The sequence below is a fragment of the Staurois parvus genome, unplaced genomic scaffold, assembly GCF_062004578.1.
Source record: "Staurois parvus isolate SC_StPar_1 unplaced genomic scaffold, SC_StPar_1.0 ptg000209l, whole genome shotgun sequence".
NCBI classification, from domain to species: Eukaryota; Metazoa; Chordata; class Amphibia; order Anura; family Ranidae; genus Staurois; species Staurois parvus.
Genome location: NW_028318005.1, coordinates 1,134,352 through 1,162,331, shown reverse-complemented (window position 1 = coordinate 1,162,331; position 27,980 = coordinate 1,134,352).

Genomic DNA, 27,980 nt, shown 5'->3' with positions numbered 1-27,980 from the left:
ACCTGGCAGCAGCATGAGGAGGCGGTATATAGGGGCCCATGGCAGATTAGGGGCCTGGCAGCAGCTATGGGAGGCCCATAATCTGCCAGCACCCTATGTCAAAAAATTCTACACACCAGCAGTGTGTGAGGAGACCTGAAAGTGGCACATGGCAGAGTGTGGCGATGGAGACAGCAGCAATGGGAGGCCGTACAGGGACCCATGAGAGACTCTGGACCTGGCAGCAGCATGAGGAGGCGGTATATAGGGGCCCATGGCAGATTAGGGGCCTGGCAGCAGCTATGGGAGGCCCGTAATCTGCCAGCACCCTATGTCAAAAAATTCTACACACCAGCAGTGTGAGGAGACCTGAAAGTGGCACATGGCATGAGACACTGTGGACCTGGCAGCAGCATGAGGAGGCGGTATATAGGGGCCCATGGCAGATTAGGGGCCTGGCAGCAGCTATGGGAGGCCCATAATCTGCCAGCACCCTATGTCAAAAAATTCTACACACCAGCAGTGTGTGAGGAGACCTGAAAGTGGCACATGGCAGAGTGTGGCGATGGAGACAGCAGCAATGGGAGGCCGTACAGGGACCCATGAGAGATTCTGGACCTGGCAGCAGCATGAGGAGGCGGTATATAGGGGCCCATGGCAGATTAGGGGCCTGGCAGCAGCAATGGGAGGCCGTACAGGGACCCATGACAGACTCTGGACCTGGCAGCAGCATGAGGAGGCGGTATATAGGGGCCCATGGCAGATTAGGGGCCTGGCAGCAGCAATGGGAGGCCCGTAATCTGCCAGCACCCTATGTCAAAAAATTCTACACACCAGCAGTGTGTGAGGAGACCTGAAAGTGGCACATGGCAGAGTGTGGCGATGGAGACAGCAGCAATGGGAGGCCGTACAGGGACCCATGAGAGACTCTGGACCTGGCAGCAGCATGAGGAAGCGGTATATAGGGGCCTATGGCAGATTAGGGGCCTGGCAGCAGCTATAGGAGGCCCATAATCTGCCAGCACCCTATGTCAAAAAATTCAACACACCAGCAGTGTGAGGAGACCTGAAAGTGGCACATGGCATGAGACACTGTGGACCTGGCAGCAGCATGAGGAGGCGGTATATAGGGGCCCATGGCAGATTAGGGGCCTGGCAGCAGCAATGGGAGGCCCGTAATCTGCCAGCACCCTATGTCAAAAAATTCTACACACCAGCAGTGTGTGAGGAGACCTGAAAGTGGCACATGGCAGAGTGTGGCGATGGAGACAGCAGCAATGGGAGGCCGTACAGGGACCCATGACAGACTCTGGACCTGGCAGCAGCATGAGGAGGCGGTATATAGGGGCCCATGGCAGATTAGGGGCCTGGCAGCAGCAATGGGAGGCCCGTAATGTGCCAGCACCCTATGTCAAAAAATTCTACACACCAGCAGTGTGTGAGGAGACCTGAAAGTGGCACATGGCAGAGTGTGGCGATGGAGACAGCAGCAATGGGAGGCCGTACAGGGACCCATGACAGACTCTGGACCTGGCAGCAGCATGAGGAGGCGGTATATAGGGGCACATGGCAGATTAGGGGCCTGGCAGCAGCAATGGGAGGCCCGTAATCTGCCAACACCCTATGTCAAAAAATTCTACACACCAGCAGTGTGTGAGGAGACCTGAAAGTGGCACATGGCAGAGTGTGGCGATGGAGACAGCAGCAATGGGAGGCCGTACAGGGACCCATGAGAGACTCTGGACCTGGCAGCAGCATGAGGAAGCGGTATATAGGGGCCTATGGCAGATTAGGGGCCTGGCAGCAGCTATAGGAGGCCCATAATCTGCCAGCACCCTATGTCAAAAAATTCAACACACTAGCAGTGTGAGGAGACCTGAAAGTGGCACATGGCATGAGACACTGTGGACCTGGCAGCAGCATGAGGAGGCGGTATATAGGGGCCTATGGCAGATTAGGGGCCTGGCAGCAGCTATAGGAGGCCCATAATCTGCCAGCACCCTATGTCAAAAAATTCTACACACCAGCAGTGTGTGAGGAGACCTGAAAGTGGCACATGGCAGAGTGTGGCGATGGAGACAGCAGCAATGGGAGGCCGTACAGGGACCCATGACAGACTCTGGACCTGGCAGCAGCATGAGGAGGCGGTATATAGGGGCCCATGGCAGATTAGGGGCCTGGCAGCAGCTATGGGAGGCCCATAATCTGCCAGCACCCTATGTCAAAAAATTCTACACACCAGCAGTGTGTGAGGAGACCTGAAAGTGGCACATGGCAGAGTGTGGCGATGGAGACAGCAGCAATGGGAGGCCGTACAGGGACCCATGACAGACTCTGGACCTGGCAGCAGCATGAGGAGGCGGTATATAGGGGCCCATGGCAGATTAGGGGCCTGGCAGCAGCAATGGGAGGCCCGTAATCTGCCAGCACCCTATGTCAAAAAATTCTACACACCAGCAGTGTGTGAGGAGACCTGAAAGTGGCACATGGCAGAGTGTGGCGATGGAGACAGCAGCAATGGGAGGCCGTACAGGGACCCATGAGAGACTCTGGACCTGGCAGCAGCATGAGGAAGCGGTATATAGGGGCCTATGGCAGATTAGGGGCCTGGCAGCAGCTATAGGAGGCCCATAATCTGCCAGCACCCTATGTCAAAAAATTCAACACACCAGCAGTGTGAGGAGACCTGAAAGTGGCACATGGCATGAGACACTGTGGACCTGGCAGCAGCATGAGGAGGCGGTATATAGGGGCCCATGGCAGATTAGGGGCCTGGCAGCAGCTATGGGAGGCCCATAATCTGCCAGCACCCTATGTCAAAAAATTCTACACACCAGCAGTGTGTGAGGAGACCTGAAAGTGGCACATGGCAGAGTGTGGCGATGGAGACAGCAGCAATGGGAGGCCGTACAGGGACCCATGACAGACTCTGGACCTGGCAGCAGCATGAGGAGGCGGTATATAGGGGCCCATGGCAGATTAGGGGCCTGGCAGCAGCTATGGGAGGCCCGTAATCTGCCAGCACCCTATGTCAAAAAATTCTACACACCAGCAGTGTGAGGAGACCTGAAAGTGGCACATGGCATGAGACACTGTGGACCTGGCAGCAGCATGAGGAGGCGGTATATAGGGGCCCATGGCAGATTAGGGGCCTGGCAGCAGCTATGGGAGGCCCGTAATCTGCCAGCACCCTATGTCAAAAAATTCTACACACCAGCAGTGTGTGAGGAGACCTGAAAGTGGCACATGGCAGAGTGTGGCGATGGAGACAGCAGCAATGGGAGGCCGTACAGGGACCCATGAGAGACTCTGGACCTGGCAGCAGCATGAGGAAGCGGTATATAGGGGCCTATGGCAGATTAGGGGCCTGGCAGCAGCTATAGGAGGCCCATAATCTGCCAGCACCCTATGTCAAAAAATTCAACACACCAGCAGTGTGAGGAGACCTGAAAGTGGCACATGGCATGAGACACTGTGGACCTGGCAGCAGCATGAGGAGGCGGTATATAGGGGCCCATGGCAGATTAGGGGCCTGGCAGCAGCAATGGGAGGCCCGTAATCTGCCAACACCCTATGTCAAAAAATTCTACACACCAGCAGTGTGTGAGGAGACCTGAAAGTGGCACATGGCAGAGTGTGGCGATGGAGACAGCAGCAATGGGAGGCCGTACAGGGACCCATGAGAGACTCTGGACCTGGCAGCAGCATGAGGAGGCGGTATATAGGGGCCTATGGCAGATTAGGGGCCTGGCAGCAGCTATGGGAGGCCCGTAATCTGCCAGCACCCTATGTCAAAAAATTCTACACACCAGCAGTGTGTGAGGAGACCTGAAAGTGGCACATGGCAGAGTGTGGCGATGGAGACAGCAGCAATGGGAGGCCATACAGGGACCCATGACAGACTCTGGACCTGGCAGCAGCATGAGGAGGCGGTATATAGGGGCCCATGGCAGATTAGGGGCCTGGCAGCAGCAATGGGAGGCCCGTAATCTGCCAACACCCTATGTCAAAAAATTCTACACACCAGCAGTGTGTGAGGAGACCTGAAAGTGGCACATGGCAGAGTGTGGCGATGGAGACAGCAGCAATGGGAGGCCGTACAGGGACCCATGAGAGACTCTGGACCTGGCAGCAGCATGAGGAAGCGGTATATAGGGGCCTATGGCAGATTAGGGGCCTGGCAGCAGCTATAGGAGGCCCATAATCTGCCAGCACCCTATGTCAAAAAATTCAACACACCAGCAGTGTGAGGAGACCTGAAAGTGGCACATGGCATGAGACACTGTGGACCTGGCAGCAGCATGAGAAGGCGGTATATAGGGGCCCATGGCAGATTAGGGGCCTGGCAGCAGCTATGGGAGGCCCGTAATCTGCCAGCACCCTATGTCAAAAAATTCTACACACCAGCAGTGTGTGAGGAAACCTGAAAGTGGCACATGGCAGAGTGTGGCGATGGAGACAGCAGCAATGGGAGGCCGTACAGGGACCCATGAGAGACTCTGGACCTGGCAGCAGCATGAGGAGGCGGTATATAGGGGCCCATGGCAGATTAGGGGCCTGGCAGCAGCTATGGGAGGCCCGTAATCTGCCAGCACCCTATGTCAAAAAATTCTACACACCAGCAGTGTGTGAGGAGACCTCAAAGTGGCACATGTTTGAGGCATGATTCATGGCGGATTTAGTCAGTTGTGTCAGGAACTGGTGGTTTGAAATCCAGACTAATCCACGCCTGATTCATTTTCACAAACGTGAGTCTCTCCACACTTTGGGTGGACAGTCGTGTCCTCCGCGGAGTTACAATACCTCCTGCCGCACTAAACACGCGCTCCGATGCCACGCTACTGGCCGGGCATGACAGCCTTTCAAGGGCAAATTCAGCTAGTTGGGGCCAAAGGTCAAGTTTCGTTGCCCAGTAGTCAAGGGGATTGTCTACCTCGGTTGGCAGGGTGCTGTCCAAGTAGGCCCAAGCCTGTTGTTTGAGGTCCTGCTCCAGGTCCACCTGATGCTGCTGCTGCTGCTGCGGCTGGTTAGTAGTTTCCTCACTGCGCTGGTGAAGAAAGCTACTCATCATCGACTGCAGACTGAGGCAGCCGCTGCTGGTGGAGCTGCCACTGCTCCTACCACCCCACCCCTCCCCTGCTGCCATGGCAGCGGAACGCGAGCGCACAGGGCCCACAGTGTCTGAGGATGGACGTTGGCGCACAAAGGCAGAGACCAACTGACTACATAGGTGGTTTTTATAGTACGTTATTTTGGCCTCCCTCTCAGCAGGTGTGAAAAAGGCCACCATTTTGGAACGGTAGCGAGGGTCCAACAAGGTGGACAGCCAAAAGTCATCCCTCTGTCTGATGGTTATTATTCGGCTGTCGCTACGCAAGCAACCGAGCATGCTATGGGCCATTTGTGCCAAGGAATGCGAGGGACTCCCTGCCTCCATCTCCACAGCATACTGCCACGGTGCGTCTGGGTCCTCTGTCTCCTCCTCCTCCTCCTCTACCAGATGCTCCTGCTCCTCCACTCCTGTCCGCTGAGTGGAAAAACCACCCATTTCACTCAATAATTCCTGAGCACAAATGTCCTCCTCTACCTCCTCCTCTTCTTCCTGTCCTGCCCCCACAGGGGTCATGTGGCGTTGAGATCTGTGCGCCACGTCTACCGCACCCTGACCAGCCATTGTTAACAGCATTTGTTCAAGGACGTGCAACAGAGGAATGACGTCGTTCATCCCATAGTCCTGCCGACTCACGAATAGCGTGGCCTCCTCAAAGGGCCTGAGCAAGCGGCAGGTGTCACGCATGAGCTGCCAATGGCTGACATCGAAGTTACACAGGGGAGTACCTTTATCCGCTTGTAACATCAGGAAATCGGTGATGGCCTTTCGCTGTTCGTAAAGGCGGTCTAACATGTGTAGGGTTGAATTCCACCTTGTTGCAACGTCGCAGATCAGGCGATGCTGTGGAATTCCGTTCTGCCGCTGCAGCTCAAGGAGGGTGTGCTTTGCGGTGTAGGAATGGCTGAAATGCATGCAAAGTTTACGTGACATTTTAAGGATGTCTTGCAGTGGGATGGTGGATTTTAAGAACCGCTTGACAACCAGATTGAACACGTGAGCCATGCATGGCGCATGGCACAACCTTCCTTGACGCAGAGCAGACACCATGTTCTTTCCGTTGTCGGTCAACATGGTTCCGATTTTCAGTTTGCGCGGAGACAGCCATCTGTCGATTTCTCTGTTCATTACACTCAGAAGTTCCTCCCCTGTGTGACTACGTTCGCCAAGGCATACCAGGTGCAGAACAGCGTGACACCGTTGCGCCCTGCACATGTGATATGCCGGTCGGGTAATGGGACTTGGCACGGGGGTGGCGGCTGAGGACACGGCGGAAGAAGAGGTGGTAGAGGCGGACATCTTTGCCGGACCAAGGACGTGCAAACGTGGAGGCAAAAGCGGCGTGACCTGTCCAAGTTGCTGGTGCGGCTGTGACGGCACCACGTTCACCCAGTGGGCCGTAAATGACATGTACTGTCCCTGACCATAGTTACAGCTCCACACGTCGGCGCTGCCGTGCACTTTGGTAGAGACCGACATGCTCAAAGACTGGCCCACCATGTCTTCTACATGTGAATGCAGGGCTGGCACTGCCTTTTTGGCGAAGAAATGACGGCTTGGCACTCTCCACCGCGGCGCGGCACAAGCCATCATTTCTCTGAAAGGTGCTGAGTCCACCACTTGGAAAGGGAGGGACTGCAGCACCAGCAACTTGGACAGGAGGACGTTCAGCTTTTGCACCGTCGGGTGCGTGCTCGCAAACTGTTGTCTCTTGGAAACGGATTCCAAGAAAGACTGCTGACGGAATCCGTGAAGAGGAGTAGCAGGAGAAGGAGCATCTGAACGAGCGGAAGATGCCAACGAGCGACAACTCCCCTCAGCAGAGGTGTTGGAGCCTTGACTGGCTGATGGAGGGCGATTGACGTCGGGTGACGGAGCAAGTAACGGAGCGGGTGATGGAGCGGGGGCTGGGGCGGGCAGAACCGCCGTATCTTTATCACGGTTTTCCCAGGCCACCAAATGGCGACGCTGCATATGCTGCCGCAACGCTGTAGTCCCAACATGGGCCCCCTGGCCACGCTTGACTTTCTGGCCACATAGTCGACATACGGCTACGTTTACTTCCTCGGGCGGCTTGACGAAAAATTGCCACACCGCCGAGTAGGAAACTTTGCCCCCGATACTCCTCACTGGCTGACTGCTGCTTCCTCCGTGCACACCGGCACCACTACTGGCCGTGGTGGTAGGCTGCAGTGGAGCTGGTGCTCTACTCCGTGGACGTTTGGCTCCACTGACACTGCTGCGACCCTGCTGCTGTCTCCTGGGCAACCCACCGACTGTTTTGCTCGCTGCCAAGCTGCCACCCTCTTCTCCTGATGATGCGGAAGAAATTGCCTGATGACGACGAGGCTGCCAAGTGCGATCAACCTCCTCATCATCAAGTAGGGTCTCCGCCTCACTACTAGCCCCCTCGGCTGCGTCTGGGTCAGGAGACAGACCTGTCTCTAGACCGGCTACCGAGCCACTCTCCTCGCCACTACTTCTTCGCCTGGCTGCTGAAAAGGCGGATGTCTCCCCCCGTTCCTGACCGCCCTCTGTTAGCTCTTCCTCACTGTACAGTGGGGCTGAGCCCACAGCATGCGATACTTCGCTTGGTGAGGGAACACCAAAGGACAGGGGCAGGTAGAGGACACGTGATTTCAGTGGGCTTGGTCCCGGGCCATGCCAACTAACGGTTGTGTCTGACGTACCCACCGACCGTTGGCTGTAGGTGTCAGAGGTGACCTGGGAAGAGGAAGACGACCGAGCCAACCAATCGACGACGGCAGGGTTGTCGGTGGAGACACGACCGCTGGATGACACCGGGAGCACTGGCCTCTGGCTGCGAATAGTGCTGCCTCGACCCCTTCCTCTGCTGCCACGTCTGCTCGCTCCTAAAACATTGCCTCCTCTGCCACTCCTCTGCATGTTGTCTGACATACTCTTTAATTAAACGATTATGTGTCCCTGAGTAACAATTCTGTGTCCCTGAGTAACAATTCTGTGTCTGTGCGAGTAACAATTCTGTGGCCCTAAGTAACAGTTCTGTGGCCCTCAGTAACAATTCTGTGTCCCTGATTAACGTTTCTGTGGCCCCAAGTAACAGTTCTGTGGCCCTCAGTAACAATTCTGTGTCTGTGCGAGTAACAATTCTGTGTCTGTGCGAGTAACAATTCTGTGGCCCTAAGTAAAGTTTCTGTGGCCCTAAGTAACAATTCTCTGGCACTCAGTAACAATTCTGTCTGTCCCTGAGTAACAATTCTCTGGCACTCAGTAACAATTCTGTCTGTCCCTGAGTAAAAATTCTGTGGCCCTAAGTAAAGTTTCTGGGGCCCTGAGTAACAATTATCTGGCACTCAGTAACAATTCTGTCTGTCCCTGAGTAACAATTCTCTGGCACTCAGTAACAATTCTGTCTGTCCCTGAGTAAAAATTCTCTGGCCCTAAGTAAAGTATCTGTGGCCCTGAGTAACAATTCTCTGGCACTCCGTAACAATTCTGTCTGTCCCTGAGTAACAATTCTCTGGCACTCAGTAACAATTCTGTCTGTCCCTGAGTAAAAATTCTGTGGCCCTAATTAAAGTTTCTGTGGCCCTAAGTAACAATTCTCTGGCACTCAGTAACAATTCTGTCTGTCCCTGAGTAACAATTCTCTGGCACTCCGTAACAATTCTGTCTGTCCCTGAGTAACAATTCTCTGGCACTCAGTAACAATTCTGTCTGTCCCTGAGTAAAAATTCTGTGGCCCTAAGTAAAGTTTCTGTGGCCCTGAGTAACAATTCTCTGGCACTCCGTAACAATTCTGTCTGTCCCTGAGTATGAATTCCGTGGCCCTAACTAGCGTTTCTTTGTCCCTAAGTAAAGTTTCTGTGGCCCTCAGTAACAGTTCTGTGTCTGTGCGAGTAACAATTCTGTGTCTGTGCGAGTAACAATTCTGTGGCCCTAAGTAAAGTTTCTGTGGCCCTAAGTAACAATTCTCTGGCACTCCATAACAATTCTGTCTGTCCCTGAGTAACAATTCTCTGGCACTCAGTAACAATTCTGTCTGTCCCTGAGTAAAAATTCTGTGGCCCTAAGTAAAGTTTCTGTGGCCCAGAGTAACAATTCTCTGGCACTCCGTAACAATCTTGTCTGTCCCTGAGTATGAATTCTGTGGCCCTAACTAGCGTTTCTTTGTCCCTAAGTAACAGTTCTGTGGCCCTGAGTAACAATTCTGTGTCTGTGCGAGTAACAATTCTGTGGCCCTAAGTAACAGTTCTGTGGCCCTCAGTAACAGTTCTGTGTCTGTGCGAGTAACAATTCTGTGTCTGTGCGAGTAACAATTCTGTGGCCCTAAGTAACAGTTCTGTGGCCTTCAGTAACAATTCTGTGTCTGTGCGAGTAACAATTCTGTGTCTGTGCGAGTAACAATTCTGTGGCCCTAAGTAAAGTTTCTGTGGCCCTAAGTAACAATTCTCTGGCACTCAGTAACAATTCTGTCTGTCCCTGAGTAACAATTCTGTGGCCCTAAGTAAAGTTTCTGTGGCCCAGAGTAACAATTCTCTGGCACTCCGTAACAATTCTGTCTGTCCCTGAGTATGAATTCTGTGGCCCTAACTAGCGTTTCTTTGTCCCTAAGTAACAGTTCTGTGGCCCTGAGTAACAATTCTGTGTCTGTGCGAGTAACAATTCTGTGGCCCTAAGTAACAGTTCTGTGGCCCTCAGTAACAGTTCTGTGTCTGTGCGAGTAACAATTCTGTGTCTGTGCGAGTAACAATTCTGTGGCCCTAAGTAACAGTTCTGTGGCCTTCAGTAACAATTCTGTGTCTGTGCGAGTAACAATTCTGTGTCTGTGCGAGTAACAATTCTGTGGCCCTAAGTAAAGTTTCTGTGGCCCTAAGTAACAATTCTCTGGCACTCAGTAACAATTCTGTCTGTCCCTGAGTAACAATTCTCTGGCACTCAGTAACAATTCTGTCTGTCCCTGAGTAAAAATTCTGTGGCCCTAAGTAAAGTTTCTGGGGCCCTGAGTAACAATTCTCTGGCACTCCGTAACAATTCTGTCTGTCCCTGAGTAACAATTCTCTGGCACTCAGTAACAATTCTGTCTGTCCCTGAGTAAAAATTCTGTGGCCCTAAGTAAAGTTTCTGTGGCCCAGAGTAACAATTCTCTGGCACTCCGTAACAATTCTGTCTGTCCCTGAGTATGAATTCTGTGGCCCTAACTAGCGTTTCTTTGTCCCTAAGTAACAGTTCTGTGGCCCTGAGTAACAATTCTGTGTCTGTGCGAGTAACAATTCTGTGGCCCTAAGTAACAGTTCTGTGGCCCTCAGTAACAGTTCTGTGTCTGTGCGAGTAACAATTCTGTGTCTGTGCGAGTAACAATTCTGTGGCCCTAAGTAACAGTTCTGTGGCCTTCAGTAACAATTCTGTGTCTGTGCGAGTAACAATTCTGTGTCTGTGCGAGTAACAATTCTGTGGCCCTAAGTAAAGTTTCTGTGGCCCTAAGTAACAATTCTCTGGCACTCAGTAACAATTCTGTCTGTCCCTGAGTAACAATTCTCTGGCACTCAGTAACAATTCTGTCTGTCCCTGAGTAAAAATTCTGTGGCCCTAAGTAAAGTTTCTGTGGCCCTAAGTAACAATTCTCTGGCACTCAGTAACAATTCTGTCTGTCCCTGAGTAACAATTCTCTGGCACTCAGTAACAATTCTGTCTGTCCCTGAGTAAAAATTCTGTGGCCCTAATTAAAGTTTCTGTGGCCCTAAGTAACAATTCTCTGGCACTCAGTAACAATTCTGTCTGTCCCTGAGTAACAATTCTCTGGCACTCAGTAACAATTCTGTCTGTCCCTGAGTAACAATTCTGTGGCCCTAATAACGTTTCTGTGGCCCTAAGTAACAATTCTCTGGCACTGAGTAACAATTCTGTCTGTCCCTGATTATGAATTCTGTGGCCCTAACTAGCGTTTCTTTGTCCCTAAATAACGATTCTGTGGCCCTCATTAACAAGTCTGTGTCCCTGAGTAATGGTTCTCTGTCCCTAAGTAACTTTTCTCTGTCCCCAATTATCGTTTCTGTGGCCCTAACTCTGTCCCTGTCCCTAGTACAGAGCGGTCTGCCTCTGTTCAATAACTGCAGGCAAATGAAGAATTCCAAAATGGCCGCTATTTATAGCTCGACCATTACACAGTGCTGGCTGGCTGGCTGCTGATTGGCTGATGCGATCACATGTAGTTGAGGAATGCATTATGGGTCAGCGCGCCTTGTCTGCGCGCCTTCCCAGACATCCCCGCTCCGTCGCCGCACATGTCGCCGCCATTTTCTGAAAAATTTCGATTCGCGCGTCCGAATTAGGCTATTTTTCGGATTCGGCACGAATCGAAATTTTTCCGATATTCGACTCGAATTCCACTTCGGATACTTCGATTCGCTCATCTCTATTATGGACCTTAGATTGTACACCCCTTGAGGCTTAGGGACTGATGTGAATGTACAATATACAGTATATATATATATATATATATACAGTATATGTAAAGCACTGTGTAAATTGACAGTGCTATAAGTACCTACATAAAATGAGATGGAGATCAACTACTGTATATAATCTCAACTCATAATACAAGTATTCATATCTTTATGTTCGTGAAAGGTTCAGGAAAATTAAGCATCTATGAGTATCTGGAAAAACAATTACTATATTTGATTAAATGCTTTTTAAATGTTCTTAAAGTGAAACTAAACCTAAAAGTTAAAAAACTTTCTAGCAAGCTCTCCTACATTAAAACACATGTACCTGCCTGCTCACAGGTTTCTAATGAAAGTACATTGAGCTGCCAAATCAAGAATTGCCCGCTTGCAAATATTGGGCATCTGGAAGTACCCCAGGGAGAAAATGACAGCAGCCGGTGAGGGACATAATCATACATCACTGAAAGGTGGAGTGTTTTGTAAGCCGCGGCCCACTACAAGGGAGAAATTTAAACTTTTCTGAAGTTCAGCTTTAAATGTTGTGTTCTTAATGTAGAACTATAGGCAAAACTTTTTCTTTCATTTTGGATAGAGTAAGGGGGGAAGGGGAGTTATAACCACTGTTAGATTTTTTTTATTTACCATCTGTATCCCATTGTGGAGTTTTCCCTCCACTTCCTGTCCCATAGCCAAATAGGAAGTGAGAGGAAATCCCTGCAAATTAAGGGAAATTCTTGGGGACCCCCAGGTCACAGAACTAGTTTCCCCATTGGAAGATTTCCCCTCTATTACTGTTCTGGGGACAACTCAAAATGTGGGGTTTTCTTTTACTTTCACTGATAATGCTAAACAGGACAAATAGAGAGGGTAAATCTCCCTAAGGCTATGTTCACATCTCCGCTTTCCTGCGTGCCGCATTTGCGCTGGGAACGAGAGCCCATTCATTTGAATGGATTCCCGTGTCCTGGGACACACAGGGATGAAGTCCCTGTACTTCTTTGGAAAATGCAGTCCTCATGGGATCCTCAATTCCCAGTACGGTTGCGATTTCCAGATCAGGCAGCGTGCCATTAGAATTAATAGCACCCACCCGCAGGTCCAGATTCCTCTGTGCGGGTGGTGTGACTGCACAGATTTTTGTGCAGATCTGCAGTGGCACCACCCGCACAGATGTGAACCAGGGGTAATGGAGGCACAGACAACAATAACAACTGAAAGGGGTGCCAATCCCTCTTCAATCTATCCAACAATAAAATAAAAAAAAAATTTTTGCCTTTAGTTATACTTTAAGCAAGACTATATGTTTATTAAAAAAAGTACCGTATGTATTCTTTAGACTGATTTTGCAGTCCTCCTTGATGGGAACAGTTTTGAAACCTATGAACAGTTTACAGTTTTGATTGTAGTAATCTCATATGGAGGAAGTAGGTAGATTTGTTGTATAGTCAAGCCCAGTGACTCCCGAGGTTAATTTTTGGTGCTGATCTGCACTTTTTTTTATCTGGCTTGGTATATTTGAGTTTTAGTATGGGACCAGTACACATGTATACTGTCAGTCTCTTTCCCCTTCTTCTTTAAATTAAAAACTCAAGACAAAACATTTTCTAGCTTTGGAAAAAGTAGGAAGGCTAGACCTTGTGCAGGCTTTTTCATTTAAATTTTTTTTGTCTCCTGTAGCACCCTCCTAGGTAGGTGCTAGGATGTAGAGAGTTAAGTATAGCATAGTATAGTCTTCTACTTAACAGGAGAATGTAAGGCAAATTTAGTTGCTCTCTCTGCTTAAGAGAAGTGTTACAATTGCTAGCTAGTTCACCCTGTGTGGCTCAGAGTACTGCTACATCTGGGTGAAATTTCACCTGAAGCCAGGCAACCAAGGAAGGTTCTGGGTGGATAGTGTGACCCATGAGGATGGGTAGTATGAATATGGATGTAGCTTCAGCCAATTACAGGGAGTGGTGACCCTGAGCATGCTGGGTGCTGGTATTTATATTCAGTAAGCACATGGAATCTGGGTTCTTCCTCTTTCCAACTGAAGGGAGTTCCAGGTAGGGAGGCAGCTGACTCCCCTGTCACATGCTGTCAGGAGGACTCAGGTAGGCAACCCAAGGGCAAGGATGCTGAAACCCAGAATGCTTCTGAGAGATGTCTGAGGGGGATGTCTACACATCCTGTCTGGTATCATGGAGGAAGGTGAACTGCAGCAAGGGCCTTGTGAGTACAGACCATCTAAAGGGATCCTGGGACTTTTGCTGTTTTACCCCCTTGGGACCTATATAGTCAGCTGCTAGGTGTAAGCTAGAAGGGACACCCCCTGGTGTCCAGAAGAGAAACTGTCCACTAAGTTCTGCATTTCTACAGAGGAGCTTTGCTCCATTTTTTGCACACTTTGCCACACAGATCCACTAAGGAAATTCACAGATCCACTTAGAGAAAGCTGTCCTCAATTTTGCATAGTTCAATTCAGGGTTATCCCGCTATATCCCTTTCTGAGACTAGTTATAAAACAAAAATAAAAACAATAAAAAACAAAAACTACAACCCCTAGACTGAACATTGGAGTAAGGAATGGAAGTTGTGTGCACCTGACTATAGGAAACACTGTGTGCTTGGCTGCTGGTAAAGATCTGGGGGAACACCTGGGCAAGATACAGGTGGCTCCTACAGGAGTAGCGCTACACTCCATTAAAACAGAGTTCCACTCACTCTGTAAAAAAATAAAAGTCAGCAGCTACAAAAACTGACTTTTAAAAAACAGCCACTCATCTGTCCCACGATCCCGCCTCAGCCCGTTTCACCGGCCATCCTGTATTCCAGGAGGCCGGCATCTTCAGTGTGGGAACCCGGCTGTGACAGCTTGCGGCTTCACAGCTGGGTGCCCAATGCGCATGCACGAATAGCGCTGCGCTTCCTGAATGGCCCGTCGTTTTCTGGGACCTGTCATGTGTCCACGGGGAGGGAGGGTAGGAGGACAACTTCCATTTCCAATCGCCTAAGCTATTGCAGCAGAAGTGGATACCTGTCAAATTCGGGTACCCCCCCCCCGCTCCCCACCACAGCCTCCTGATCACTGCCATACGTCATACCAGCGTCCAGCATTTTAGGGTTTCAGCTGAACAATTTTCAAAAATATATCCCATAGTTTGTAGACTCTATAACTTTCACTCAGACTAAATAATATACACAGTTTTGGGTTTTTTTTTTAAGGGTTTTTATTTTTGCATTTTGTCCTAAATTTATGAAGAAATTGTATAACACAAACTAAGAAAAAAATATATTTTTTTTCAAATTCTCTGTATTTTTTCATTTGTATAGCAAAAAATAAAAAAAACAGTGGTGATCAAACACCACCAAAAGAAAGCTCTATCTGTCTCAAAAAAAGATAAAAATGTAATATGGGTACAGTGTTGCATGATTGCACACTCAAAGTGTTATAGCACTGAAAGCTGAAAATTGGCCTGGACTGGAAGGGGGTGAAAGTGTCCAGACTTGAAGTGGTTAAACAGGCATCTTATTGCTTGCCCCCAGTGCTCCATAGCTCCTTACCAAATGTTAAGATCTCAGCAAAAGCAAGATACAAAATACATCTAGTTAACACACAGCTAATGACATATTTCCAGTACTGGCTCAGCAGTGACCAATATGTGTCATAAACAAGGCATAAGAACACAGGGTAATCCTCGTAGTGTACTATTAGAGGTCATTTTGATTTATTTAAACAAAAAGCCCCTCACATAAAAGTATCAAAGGATCAAAATAACAGAGCATAAACAGAACAGTACCACCGCGAGTCCTGTTGGTGTGCATAATGACGTCACGAATCAGAAAACTCTGCCCAATGCGTTTCCCTGAACAGGCATTGTCAGGAATGGAGACTCCATTACAGTAGCACAATAAACATTTTTGTAGTTGATACAATTATTTGTATTTAATCTGATCTATAAAAATTGATGACCTTCAGCAAATAATATATTTTATTCTGACTATAAAAGCCTTGTAGAAAGTCTGTTTGTTTTCTTTTTATTGGAAAAAATGTATCTAGAAAACTCCAAAGTTTAAGCAATCAAATCAGACGTTAAGAGAAATGGGAATAATGTAATGATGTAAGAATGTTAACATTGCTTTGTTTTGTAAAAAGGAATACAGTTTACCTATTTATAGTGAGTTATAATGACATTTGACATCTTTCCACATTAGGGATAGCTGGAATGTATAAGGTTCCTAGTATGGTTTTGGCTCAGAAATTGTTTGAGTTTTTTTCTTTGATTTGGTACAGGGGAAATTTGCTTGTTTGGTTTGTGTTTAAGTAATGATTTGATTTTGTCCGGCAAGAATTGAAGTTAATGTCATCTGTTCTTAATAAACCTCATCAAACAGCATAGTTGGTGGATACTTGAAGAAAACGGATGCCGCAGCATAGATCGACAACCTAAGAAGTTGTATTATGGGGAAATGTACTCAGTTGTAAAATTGCAGCGTTTGAGGCTGTCATGTCAATTATTTTTTGATACTGTTTTCAGTGCAGTGAACTAAACAGGTATCTACTCCTGTTGCTTTACAGAAGGTTAACAAACTTTTTTAATCATGCAAGAAAAGCCTATTTTAAAGCAGTTAGAATATTAACTGTTTATTATGCTATTTGTGCGGAGAAGCCATTTATTGATTAGATTGTTTATATATTACAGCTATGTATATAGCACCATTATTTACACAGTACTTTACATATATATTGTACATTCACATCAATCCCTGCCCTCAAGGGGCGTACAATCTAAAGTCCCTAACTCACATTTATATATATAGATACCAGGGCCAAGGAGCCAATTAACCCGCGACTATATCTTTGGAGTGCAGGAGAAAACTGGAGGACCCGGAGGAAACCCACACAGGCACAGGGAGAAGTTGATCCAGGGAATATCCGATTGCCGATGTATAAAAACATCAGTGGTTCATATAGTGAACTTGGTGTAGAGTTATTCACCCTGAGGTCATCACAGAGGACAAGGGGGCGCTCTTTACGTCTGGAGGAAAAGAAATTTAATCTCCAAACATGGAAAGGTTTCTTCACAGTGAGAGCTGTGAAAATGTGGAACATATTCCCTCAAGAGTCGTTTCTGGCCAGCTCAGTGGATTGCTTTAAAAAAGCCCTGGATTCTTTCTTAGATACACAGAATATAACTGGTTACTAACATTTATAGGTAAAGTTGATCCAGGGAATATCCGATTGCCTCCTGGGGGGATCAGGAAGGAATTTTTTTCCCCTGTAGGAGCAAATTAGATCATGCTTTGCTGGTTTTTTTTACCTTCCTCTGGATCAACTGTGGGTATAGAATTATAACTTTTTTTTTTTAATGGTTGAACTGGATGGACTTTTGTCTTTTTTCAGCCAGACTAACTATGTAAGTTAAGGGGCTCCTGTAAATAAAACAAATTGTGCAGCTTTGACTAAAGTTGGATAATGCTCTTGCTATAGGTATAGGCCATTTATACATGTATTTATGTATGTATCTCTTTAACCGTCACAGGCAGATATGTCATATCTGGTGTCAGGCCGTTCAGCAGATGGTTCTGCATATTATTCTACCAGTGGATAGGATGCTACATGTACCTATGGAAGGTTATTGACCATGGTATAAACTGGGAGGGATTTGGGTCACAGCCGGGGTCTCCCCCTCCCTCTCCCCAAATGAGGCGATTGGCCCTTGGCTTCAGTAGACACCCCCTGCTGGGGGACTAGAAAATATAAATATATAAAAAGTGAGCGCTCTAAAATCAGCAGAAAATGCACTCAAGGTAATCACAGCAAACCTCATAAGATAATAAATAAAGTATAGTGCAGCGCTAAGTAATGGCATTGAATGTGAGAAGTATAAATGAATGATAAAAGAATAATAAATGCCCCATAAAATCAGTCAGCTCAGATGGGCACTGGTAGGCACTGAAATGTGGCATTGATGTGGCACTGATGGGCACTGGCAGGTGGCATGGATGAGCACTGACAGCTGGCACTGATGGACACTGACAGGTGGCACTGCTGGGGCTACACAGATCATCAAAGCACACTGATCATCAGTGCCCGGATGATGAGTGTACATGTCCCCTCTGAGGAATGCCGATTACTGGCTCTCCTCTCCTCTCGAGATGTCAGTGTGACAGCTCGTGAGGAGAGAAATACCGATAACCAATATTTCCCTATTTACATGCGATCAGCTCTGATTGGACACAGCTGATCACATGACTGAGCCGACATCTTTGGCTCTTTCCGTTGATCGGTGATCTGCTGTGTCTGAGGGACACAGCGCATCACCTATCGCCGCGCTGCGCGCTCCCGGAGCCGCGCATGCGCGGTTAGAACGGGAGGAGGTCATATGACATCCTCCCAGAATGAGAGAACCGCCTTGCGCCCGTCATTGTGCTATATGGCGGGCGGGAGGCGGTTAAAAAAGAAAAAAAAAAGTACAGCCTTTAGAATCACTTTAACTGTGGTCAAAATTGTACCGTTTGTTTTTAAATACAGGTGCTTTTACCTGCTTAGGCAGTTGTTTTGTAAAGGTGAATTAACCTTTTCATTTATTATTCACTTGTCATCCTAACTTACTAGTCCATCAAACACTACCTTCTCCAGGGGTTCACAAGGATGCTGATCCAAGAGTAGCTTTGTTTCTCCTCCATGGATACAGTGAAGGACTGATTGAGGTCCCCAGGTGAAATTAAAGCAAAAAAAAAATTTAAAAAACCCCATAAACAAGAAAGCTAATGCAGCCACCATATCTAATGATTGGTAAGCTGCAATATATTACATCTTTTTTTTTGGTTTAGATATACTTTAAAGCATATGTAAAGCCTGTTTCTGTGACAACTCAAAAATTTTGAATTTCTCAAAACTTTCTATACTTAGAGAGGTTGTAAACCCTTACATATACCCAGTGAAGTGACTGGCCTCAGGTGATACACAGCGCTTAAATGAATTCTCCTACATAATTTGTACCTGCTTATCTGCAGTCATCTCTTCTCTACAGCCATTGAAAGTGCAACATTTAAACAGTTTATCTGAACTTTCAGAAAGCAGGAGGCAGGGAGCTGAAGTTGCACTCAACGGGGAGAGCTGAAAGTTGATTGGAGGAAAGGAACATCACCCCCCTTTACACAGCACCCTCCTTTACACAGGGATAGGCAGTAACTAGAGAGGGATTCAAACCTTTCAATATTCTAACACAAAAAAAGTGATATTAACCTCTTCATGCCGAGCACACTCAAATATGCGGCCTCTCAGCGGCTGGGCCTTCATGCCGAGCGGCCGCATATTTACCATTTGTAAACAAACATGTGCTGAGAGCAAGCACCCTGTGTGCTCCCAGCACATGTGTCTGTGTCTCAAGGAAAGGTCCTGATCTTTCCTTGCGATCTGGACCTTTCCAATCATGTGACTACCGTGACAGCCCATCACGGCGGTCACATAACCCTAAACCTCGCCCCGCCTTCCGACATCATAAACTCCTTAAAGGGCCGGGAGGCACCGGTTGAAGGGGTTAAGGGTAATTTTTTGTTAAAAAAGTTAACAAACATGTTATACTTACCTGATCTTCCTCTGCCCCCAGAGCAAGCTGCTTGCTATGGGGGCACCCAAGCAGGCTTGCTCCTGAGCCACTGCTCTGCATATACATTTACAAACAGAGCTGCGGCTCGGCACCACCCCCTTTCTCTCTGCACATTGGCTCACTGGCTGTGATTGACAACAGCAAAAGTTGAGGCTCTTATACACATCGCTGGATTGCGGTCGGGCTCAGGTATGTATTGGGAGGGCTGGGGGGCTGCACACAGAAGATTTTTTACCTCCATGCATTTTATAAGGTAAAAAAACCTTGAGCCTTTACAACCACTTTAAAATCACACCTTATCTAGTTGCCTGCTCTTCTTCAATGAACAGAATCTTGGCAGAGTCAAATGGTCCTGGATGATTTAGTCAAGTTTGATTTGTTCCATTATTTTGAGCTGTTCCAGGAATAGATCTAAACATATTTTACCTGGCTTTATTACAATGTATGTAAGAGGAACACAAGTGCCATCCTATCATGGTCAAGTCGAACAAGTCAACCAGATGTAATCGACAGTTACATAGAAACCATACAAAATGCCTAAACCCATTATATACATACAAAGACTGTATGTTTACTACTATAGATTGATAGATAATAGATAGATAGATAATAGATAGATAGATAGATAGATAGATAGATAGATAATAGATAGAAAGATAGATAATAGATAGAAAGATAGATAGATAGAAAGATAGATAGATAGATAGATAGATAGATAGATAGATAGATAGATAATAGATAGATAGAAAGAAAGATAGAAAGATAGATAATAGATAGATGGATAGATAGATAGATAGATAGATAATAGATAGAAAGATAGATAATAGATAGAAAGATAGATAGAAAGATAGATAGATAGATAGATAGATAGATAGATAGATAGATAGATAGATAATAGATAGAAAGACAGATAATAGATAGAAAGATAGATAATAGATAGAAAGATAGATAGATAGAAAGATAGATAGATAGATAGATAGATAGATAGATAGATAGATAGATAGATAGATAGATATAGATAACAGACAGATACTGTAGATAGATAAGAAATAATAAAATGATCCCCCCGCGCTCAGATGTAAGAGAAAATGACCGAATGGAATATAATTAAATTTAAGTAGCAGCCAAACACCTAATCCTATACCTCTAGGTCAGAAGATATTAATAAATGCAAAGTGGTGTAGCTCTAAGAACAAAATATAAGTGGCAATGAGTGATCAAAACACACAAGGTCTAAAATGGCCTAATAAGTGCCCTATATGCAGTGAGCCCAGTCCCAATACAGGATACAAACGTAGTAACCCCATCTTTGAACACCTCTCTTTGAACAACAAAGATGGCGCCATGCCGGAAGTACGTCACACTGGAATTACGTCACCACGCTTAGCCGTCAATGCGTTACGTCAGGCTTCCACGTGACTTCATCAGGACAGCGTGATTGGCCGGTGATACTCCTTTATATAGGCCTGACTTGGCCTGTTGTATTTACACCTGTTGGACTGTGTTACACCATTATTACTTTATGGTCTATGTTATTTTGAGCACGTAATGTGTCTTTATCCCTCCACAGGGATACACTTTATACAGTTTTGAGTCCCATTTGTGGGCACTAGGGGTCACTTGGTTTGTATCCCGTATTGGGACTGGGCTCACTGCATATAGGGCACTTATTAGGTCATTTTAGACCTTGTGTGTTTTGATCACTCATTGTCACTGTAGATAGATAGATAGATAGATAGATAGATAAACAGAATAACATATTACTTTCCAGCAGACATTAATCACATTGTACTTATTTGTCAATCTTGCTTGAAGTGCCAGTCCTGAACCTTCCTCCCGACCTGAGTGTACATAAGAGATGCGGTATTGTTTTGTAAGCTTCTAATAGCAATTAATCACTTGACCTTCAGAAGGTTTTACCCCCTTCATAACCAGGCAATTTTTGCTATTCAGCACTGTGCTACTTTAACTAGCAATTGCTTGGTCATGCAACACTGTACCAAAATTACATTTATATCAGCTTTCTTTTGGGGGTATTTAATCACCACTTTTTTTTAAATTATTTTTTTAAGTATTTAGTCAGCCACCAATTGTGCAAGTTTTCCCACTTAAAAAGATGAGAGAGGCCTGTAATTGGCATCATAGGTAGACCTCAACTATGAGAGTCAAAATGAGAAAAAAAATCCAGACAATCACATTGGCTGATTTGGAAATAATTTATTTACAAATTATGGTGGAAAATAAGTATTTGGTCACCTACAAACAAGCAAGATTTCTGGCTCTCACAGACCTGTACCTTCTTCTTTAAGAGGCTCCCCTGTCCTGCACTCATTACCTGTATCAATGGCACCTGATTGAACTTGTTATCAGTATAAAAGACACCTGTCCACAACCTCAAAAAGTCACACTCCAAACTCCACTATGGTGAAGACCAAAGAGCTGTCGAGGGACACCAGAAACAAAATTGTAGACCTGCACCAGGCTGGGAAGACTGAATCTGCAATAGGCAAGCAGCTTGGTGTGAACAAATCAACTGCGGGAGCAATAATTAGAAAATGGAAGACATACAAGACCACTGATAATCTCCCTCAATCTGGGGCTCCACGCAAGATCTCACCCCGTGGGGTCAAAATGATCACAATAACGGTGAGCAAAAATCCCAGGACCACACAGGGGGAGCTAGTGAATGACCTGCAGAGAGCTGGGACCAACGTAACAAAGGCTACCATCAGCAACACACTACGCCGCCAGGGACTCAGATCCTGTAGTGCCAGACGTGTCCCCCTGCTTAAGCCAATACATGTCCGGGCCCGTCTGAAGTTTGCTAGAGAGCATTTGGATGATCCAGAAGAGGATTGGGAGAATGTCATATGGTCAGATGAAAACAAAATAGAACTGTTTGGTAGAAACACAACTCGTTGTGTTTGGAGGAGAGAGAATGCTGAGTTGCATCCAAAGAACACCATACCTACTGTGAAGCATGGGGGTGGTAACATCATGCTTTGGGGCTGTTTCTCCGCAAAGGGACCAGGACGACTGATCCATGTACAGGACAGAATGAATGGGGCCATGTATCGTGAGATTTTGAGTGCAAACCTCCTTCCATCAGCAAGGGCATTGAAGATGAAACGTGTCTGGGTCTTCCAACATGACAATGATCCCAAACATACAATGAAGGAGTGGCATCTGGGCAATGAAGGAGTGGCTTCGCAAGAAGCATTTCAAGGTCCTGGAGTGGCCTAGCCAGTCTCCAGATCTCAACCCCATAGAAAACCTTTGAAGGGAATTGAAAGTCCGTGTTGCCCAGTGACAGCCCCAAAACATCACTGCTCTAGAGGAGATCTGCATGGAGGAATGGGCCAACATACCAGCAACAGTGTGTGCCAACCTTGTGAAGACTTACAGGAAACGTTTGACCTCTGTCATTGCCAACAAAGGATATATAACAAAGTATTGAGATGAACTTTTCATATTGACCAAATACTTATTTTCCACCATAATTTGCAAATAAATTATTTCCAAATCAGCCAATGTGATTGTCTGGATTTGTTTTCTCATTTTGTCTCTCATAGTTGAGGTCTACCTATGATGCCAATTACAGGCCTCTCTCATCTTTTTAAGTGGGAGAACTTGCACAATTGGTGGCTGACTAAATACTTTTTTGCCCCACTGTATATATATTTGAAAATTGATCAGTCCTGAAGCACTGACGACCTCTCATTTCTTGAGGCCATAAAATGCCAGGACAATACAAATGTCTCCCAATGACCCCTTTTTGGATAGTAGACAGTCAAATATATTTAGTAAGAGGCATGGTGAGTTTTTTCGAAGTTATAATTTTTTGGCACAATTTTTTTGAAAATGAAAACATTCAGGTACATTTGTTTTTTTTTTCACATTTTTTACATACTGTTTACCAGTGGAGTACAGCGCCATTATATAACTGGTGTGGCAGTGATCAGGGACTGACTGGTGACATTATGTAATAAATAAATAAATACATTTGAATAAAATTTTTAAAACTTTTTAATTTTTTTACATTTTAGTTCTCTTTTTTTCCAACTATTTTTTCATATTGTTATCAGAGTAGTTTAGTGTAATGCTGTACTACTCTGGGGAGGGGGGGTTGATTAGTAATTTCCTTACACTATTATTGCTTAAAACAGCGACGATCACTGTTATGAGAAATAGCTTTATCTTACTGAAGGACAGCTTACTTACTATTTCCATGCTGTGATTAGATACAGCTAATCACATGGTACAGGGTGCCAGCTACCAAGTGATAGCTGTGGGTCAAACACAGCATCATAATAGTAAGCACGCTCTCATGAATGGAAGCCATTCCATTTTGCTTACATTGGTCATAGTGATCACATGATAACCCGGCCACTCACAGGCTGGGTATTGAACACCATGATTCGCTGTTTCCATGGGATCACACTGCTGCTTGCCACAGGGGGTGCACCAGCACACATGTGCTGGGTGTTGTACCAGTATGTTGCCCAGCCTGTAGCTGCTGCCTACTCAAAGTAAATGTACTATGGGTGGGCGGAAATTGGTTAAAGAATGCCTTCAATCCAAACGTTATATTTTATTTCTGCATATGTATGAAATTGTTAAAACCCTTGTCAAAAAGGTCCTCTAGTGGTGGTGTTGGGAGACAGGATCCCAGACAGGTGGTATGCTGGTTTATAAGGGGTTAAATTGAATGAGGTGTATGCTACCTCATGGGCTTATGTCTTTTATTTACTATTTGCATTTTTACACAAAGCTGGAAGCGCACTCTACTCACACTATACTCCCAGCCAGGGGTGGACTGACCATTTGGAAACTCGGGCACTGCCCGAGGGCCCGGGGTCAGTAGGGGGCCCCATGGGATGCCCACGGTACCTTTTTCATAGGCTTTTTTGAGTTTGGGCAAGGATACAGGGCCCCCATGATCCCCTATTGCCCGGGGCCGCATAAGTTGTCAGTCTGCCCCTGCTCCCAGCTCATTGACAAGAAAGATGAATTCTGCTACACAGCAGCCACTCTGATTGTCTCTTCCCTCCATTGTCCTTTCACAAAAAGCTTTGTATTGGGTTCACATAATACAAAGTCTTCTGTGATTAGGCGAGAGCAGGGGTGGCATGATTGGCAGCTCTGTAACTCTGCAGCAGACTTATTGAAGCACCGGAAGTACAGTGATAGCTGTAGTAGTGGGAGTAAAAATTTAAAAAGTAAATAAAAAGCTAGATCCACAAAGTGGCCTACACCTTGATAGATTTTACCCCTTATAAACCAATGCATTTTTAAAAGTCAAAACAGTGAAAATAATTAACGAGCGCTTAGAAATAGATGACAAGCAGCTAGCATGAAAGGCACAAACCCCAAACCTTCACACTAAAATAAATAATACATGCAGCGCTGCATGTATTATTCATTTTTAAAAGTGCTTACGTTTCTGGAGAGCTGTTTTAACACCAAAAGAATAAAAGAGAGGGGGACTAATTTACTTTTACACAAAATGAATATCTACTTGTCTAGCAGACCCAAACTTTAACCACTAGACTCCACTCCTCTACTAAATTTTAGAAAATCTTGCACCTCTACTCTCTTTGCCTCTTTCTCCTTCTGAGTCCTATTAGGTTATGTGCTACTCTTCCTAGTTTTACCCAGCTGTGGGGTAACTCTGATATACATTTCAGTAACTAAATAATGTGTATGTCAACATTCTGCTTTTAAAAAAATGCAAAAAATTAGAACATGACAAGCACACTTATAGCTCAGTAAACAGGATCTGCACCCGTATCATAAAAATTACAACAAAGGCATTTTAAGAGAAATGTGGGATATGAAAAAAAAATACACTCATACTCCCCTAGATAGTTGTAGCATCAATCTGATGCTGCTGCTGTACCCCATCGGCTCTACACCGAGAACTGAGCAATCAAAGGCTGCTGATCACTCAGTGCTCTGGTCTGCTCTGCCCCTCCAGTGTTCACTGGAGCACTGGCCTGTAGAGGGGGAGGGAGTGGCTGTCTCATGCTCTCAGTGTGTGCTCTGAGAGGCTGAACCAGCTGCCAGTCAGGCATCTGGGCAGATCCTTATTGTTGACATCCATGTCAGCTGACAGCTGCATCTAGGTCAAAGAAGTGCAAAATGAAGTGCACTTCTGTGACCCACAGAAGTATATCCAAAAGAGTTTGGGCAATACTTCTTCTTTAGGAAATGTTTAATAATGGCAATCTACAAACTGATATTTATAAATTGATGGTGTTTTATTCTTTGCATAACTAATTTTTTCCCTCCCCGTTCTTCTCACGGTGGCCATCTTTACTAGGGGCAGATACATCCACCTCTCTTTCCTTCCTGGACCTCTTCCCAGAGCTCTGATTTTTCCTCCTGAAACTTGTGGCAGGAACATTCCTGAATGCAGTTGTGAGGCCAGGGTTTCATCATCAGTGCCTCACTCAACCAGAAAGTGGAAAAACTGTAATTGTAAGTAAAAGCAAAAAATGTTTGTTTCACTAATGAATGAGAGGATTTTATAACAGCATGCAGAGCCCTATGCTGCTGTGTTTTTTTTTTGTGAAAGGGGGAAATGTCTACAATAAGAACTTGTATATTGCTATCTTCGAACAAATATAACAGTATATATTGGGGTATGTATTATTACAACACGCATTTTCAAGTAGCAATGTATGAAATTGTGTATGGGTGTTTTTTGTTGATGCATGCCCACTGTGGTACCTTCTGTGAAGTTGCCTTTAGTGATAGCAATTCACACTTAATGCACTTATTCTTATTATATAATATAAAAATGCAAAATAGCTAATGGTTGCAACCACTGGTGTATTTAGGTGTTGTGCCGCCCTAGGCAGCACAAAAATCATCTGCCACCACAGACACTGACCAATACCAACCCCCTCCCCTCTTTCCCCGTCCCGTTGAGAGAGCCTAACATTGACCAATAACACCCCTGCCCCCCACCTGGGAGAGCTTTCCGCTACCACCCCTGGTGATAAAGAGAAAGTCACTCATGTTCATCTCCAGACATTCCCGGGAATGAGAGTCAGGCTCTACATACACCCAGGGGTGTATTTACCACAAGGCAAACAAGGCATTAGCCTAGGGCTGCATTTTTTAGGGGGGCAGCGCTGTCCTCCGAAAGAAGGAGAGGAAGAAGGAACACATACAGCACGGGGACTAGGTGGGTTCTGAGAGAGGCTGCGGGCTGCTTGATGGTGTATGCAGAGCCTGACTCTTGTTTCCGGTGATGTCTGGAGCTGTGAAGGTGAGTGTCTTATCTCTTGTCGGAGTGGTGGGGGGTTGCCAGTGTACGGGGGGCGGTGGTAGTGGAAGGCTCTCTCGAGTAGGGATGGGGCATGCTGGGGTGCTGTTGGTCAATGGGGGGAGCCAATTTTTGTGTTGCCTAGGGCAGCACGAATTCTAAATACACCACTGCATACACCATTAAGCAGCCCGCAGCCTCTCTTGGATCCCACGTGGTTCCCATGGAGCACGTGTCTCTTCTTTCATCCTTTCTTTTGGAGGGAGGTGCTGCCCCCCTAAAAAATGCCGCCCTAGACAAGTGCCTTGTATGCCTTGTGGTAAATACACCCCTGGGTGCAACATAGTCCCAAAAAAGTATTTTCAAATCAAACCCTTAATTCTCTTTGGCTTCCTGTTTGTAATACCGGTGGCTGCTATGCCTCCTATTCCCGCATTCACTGTTCTTGGCACATCCCTTCTGTAGTTCTTTCTCCAGGAAGCAAGGATGTAAATCAGCTCTACTTGCAGTGGTGAGCGGACCAAGACTCTCAGACACATTCAACATGTAGAGCCTAGTGTACCTGCCTACTGTACCCACTCACTACAATACCCTTTGGTTGATGGGAGCTGCAGTTTCCTTTTACTGCAGAGAGAGAGGAGAGGATATGATGTAATCCCTGCTGTTACACCTCCTCCTTGGCAGAGCAGATGCTGTTATCTTTTGAATTACAGACATGTGGTCATGAAAATTCGATTATACTTTTCTTTAAATGGAAAGAATTTTCAAAATTGTATTAACTGTTTAGTATTTTGTGTAGGGGGTGTACTAATGGCTGATTTATTTGCTTGCTCTTCTTTAAGTGAAAATCCCATCCTATTTTATTTTAGATACAGTATGTCACCATTTAGCTGGCATATATCATAGACTCTAGTTACATAGTTACATAATTAGTCTGGCTGAAAAAAGACAAAAGTCCATCCAGTTCAACCATTAAAAAAAAAGTTATAATCCTATCCCCACAGTTAATCCAGAGGAAGGCAAAAAAAACCCAGCAAAGCATGATCCAATTTGCTCCTGCAGGGGAAAAAATTCCTTCCTGATCCCCCGAGAGGCAATCGGATATTCCCTGGATCAACTTTACCTATAAATGTTAGTATCCAGTTATATTCTGTGTATCTTAGAAAGAATCCAGGACTTTTTTAAAGCAATCCAGTGAGCTGGCCAGAACCAACTCTTGAGGGAGCCTATTCCACATTTTCACAGCTCTCACTGTGAAGAAACCTTTCCGTGTTTGGAGATTAAATCTCTTTTCCTCCAGACATAAAGAGTGCTCCCTTGTCCTCTGTGATGACCTCAGGGTAAATAACTCTACGCCGAGTTCCCTATATGAACCACTGATGTATTTATACATGTTGATCATATCCCCCCTTAATCTCCTCTTCTCAACAGAGAATAAATTCAGTTCCTCTAATCTTTCCTCATAGCTGAGCTCCTCCATGCCTCTTATCAGTTTGGTTGCCCTTCTCTGTACTTTCTCCAGTTCCCCAATGTTCTTTTTGTGAATTGGTGCCCAAAACTGAATTGCATATTCCAGATGAGGTCTTACTAAT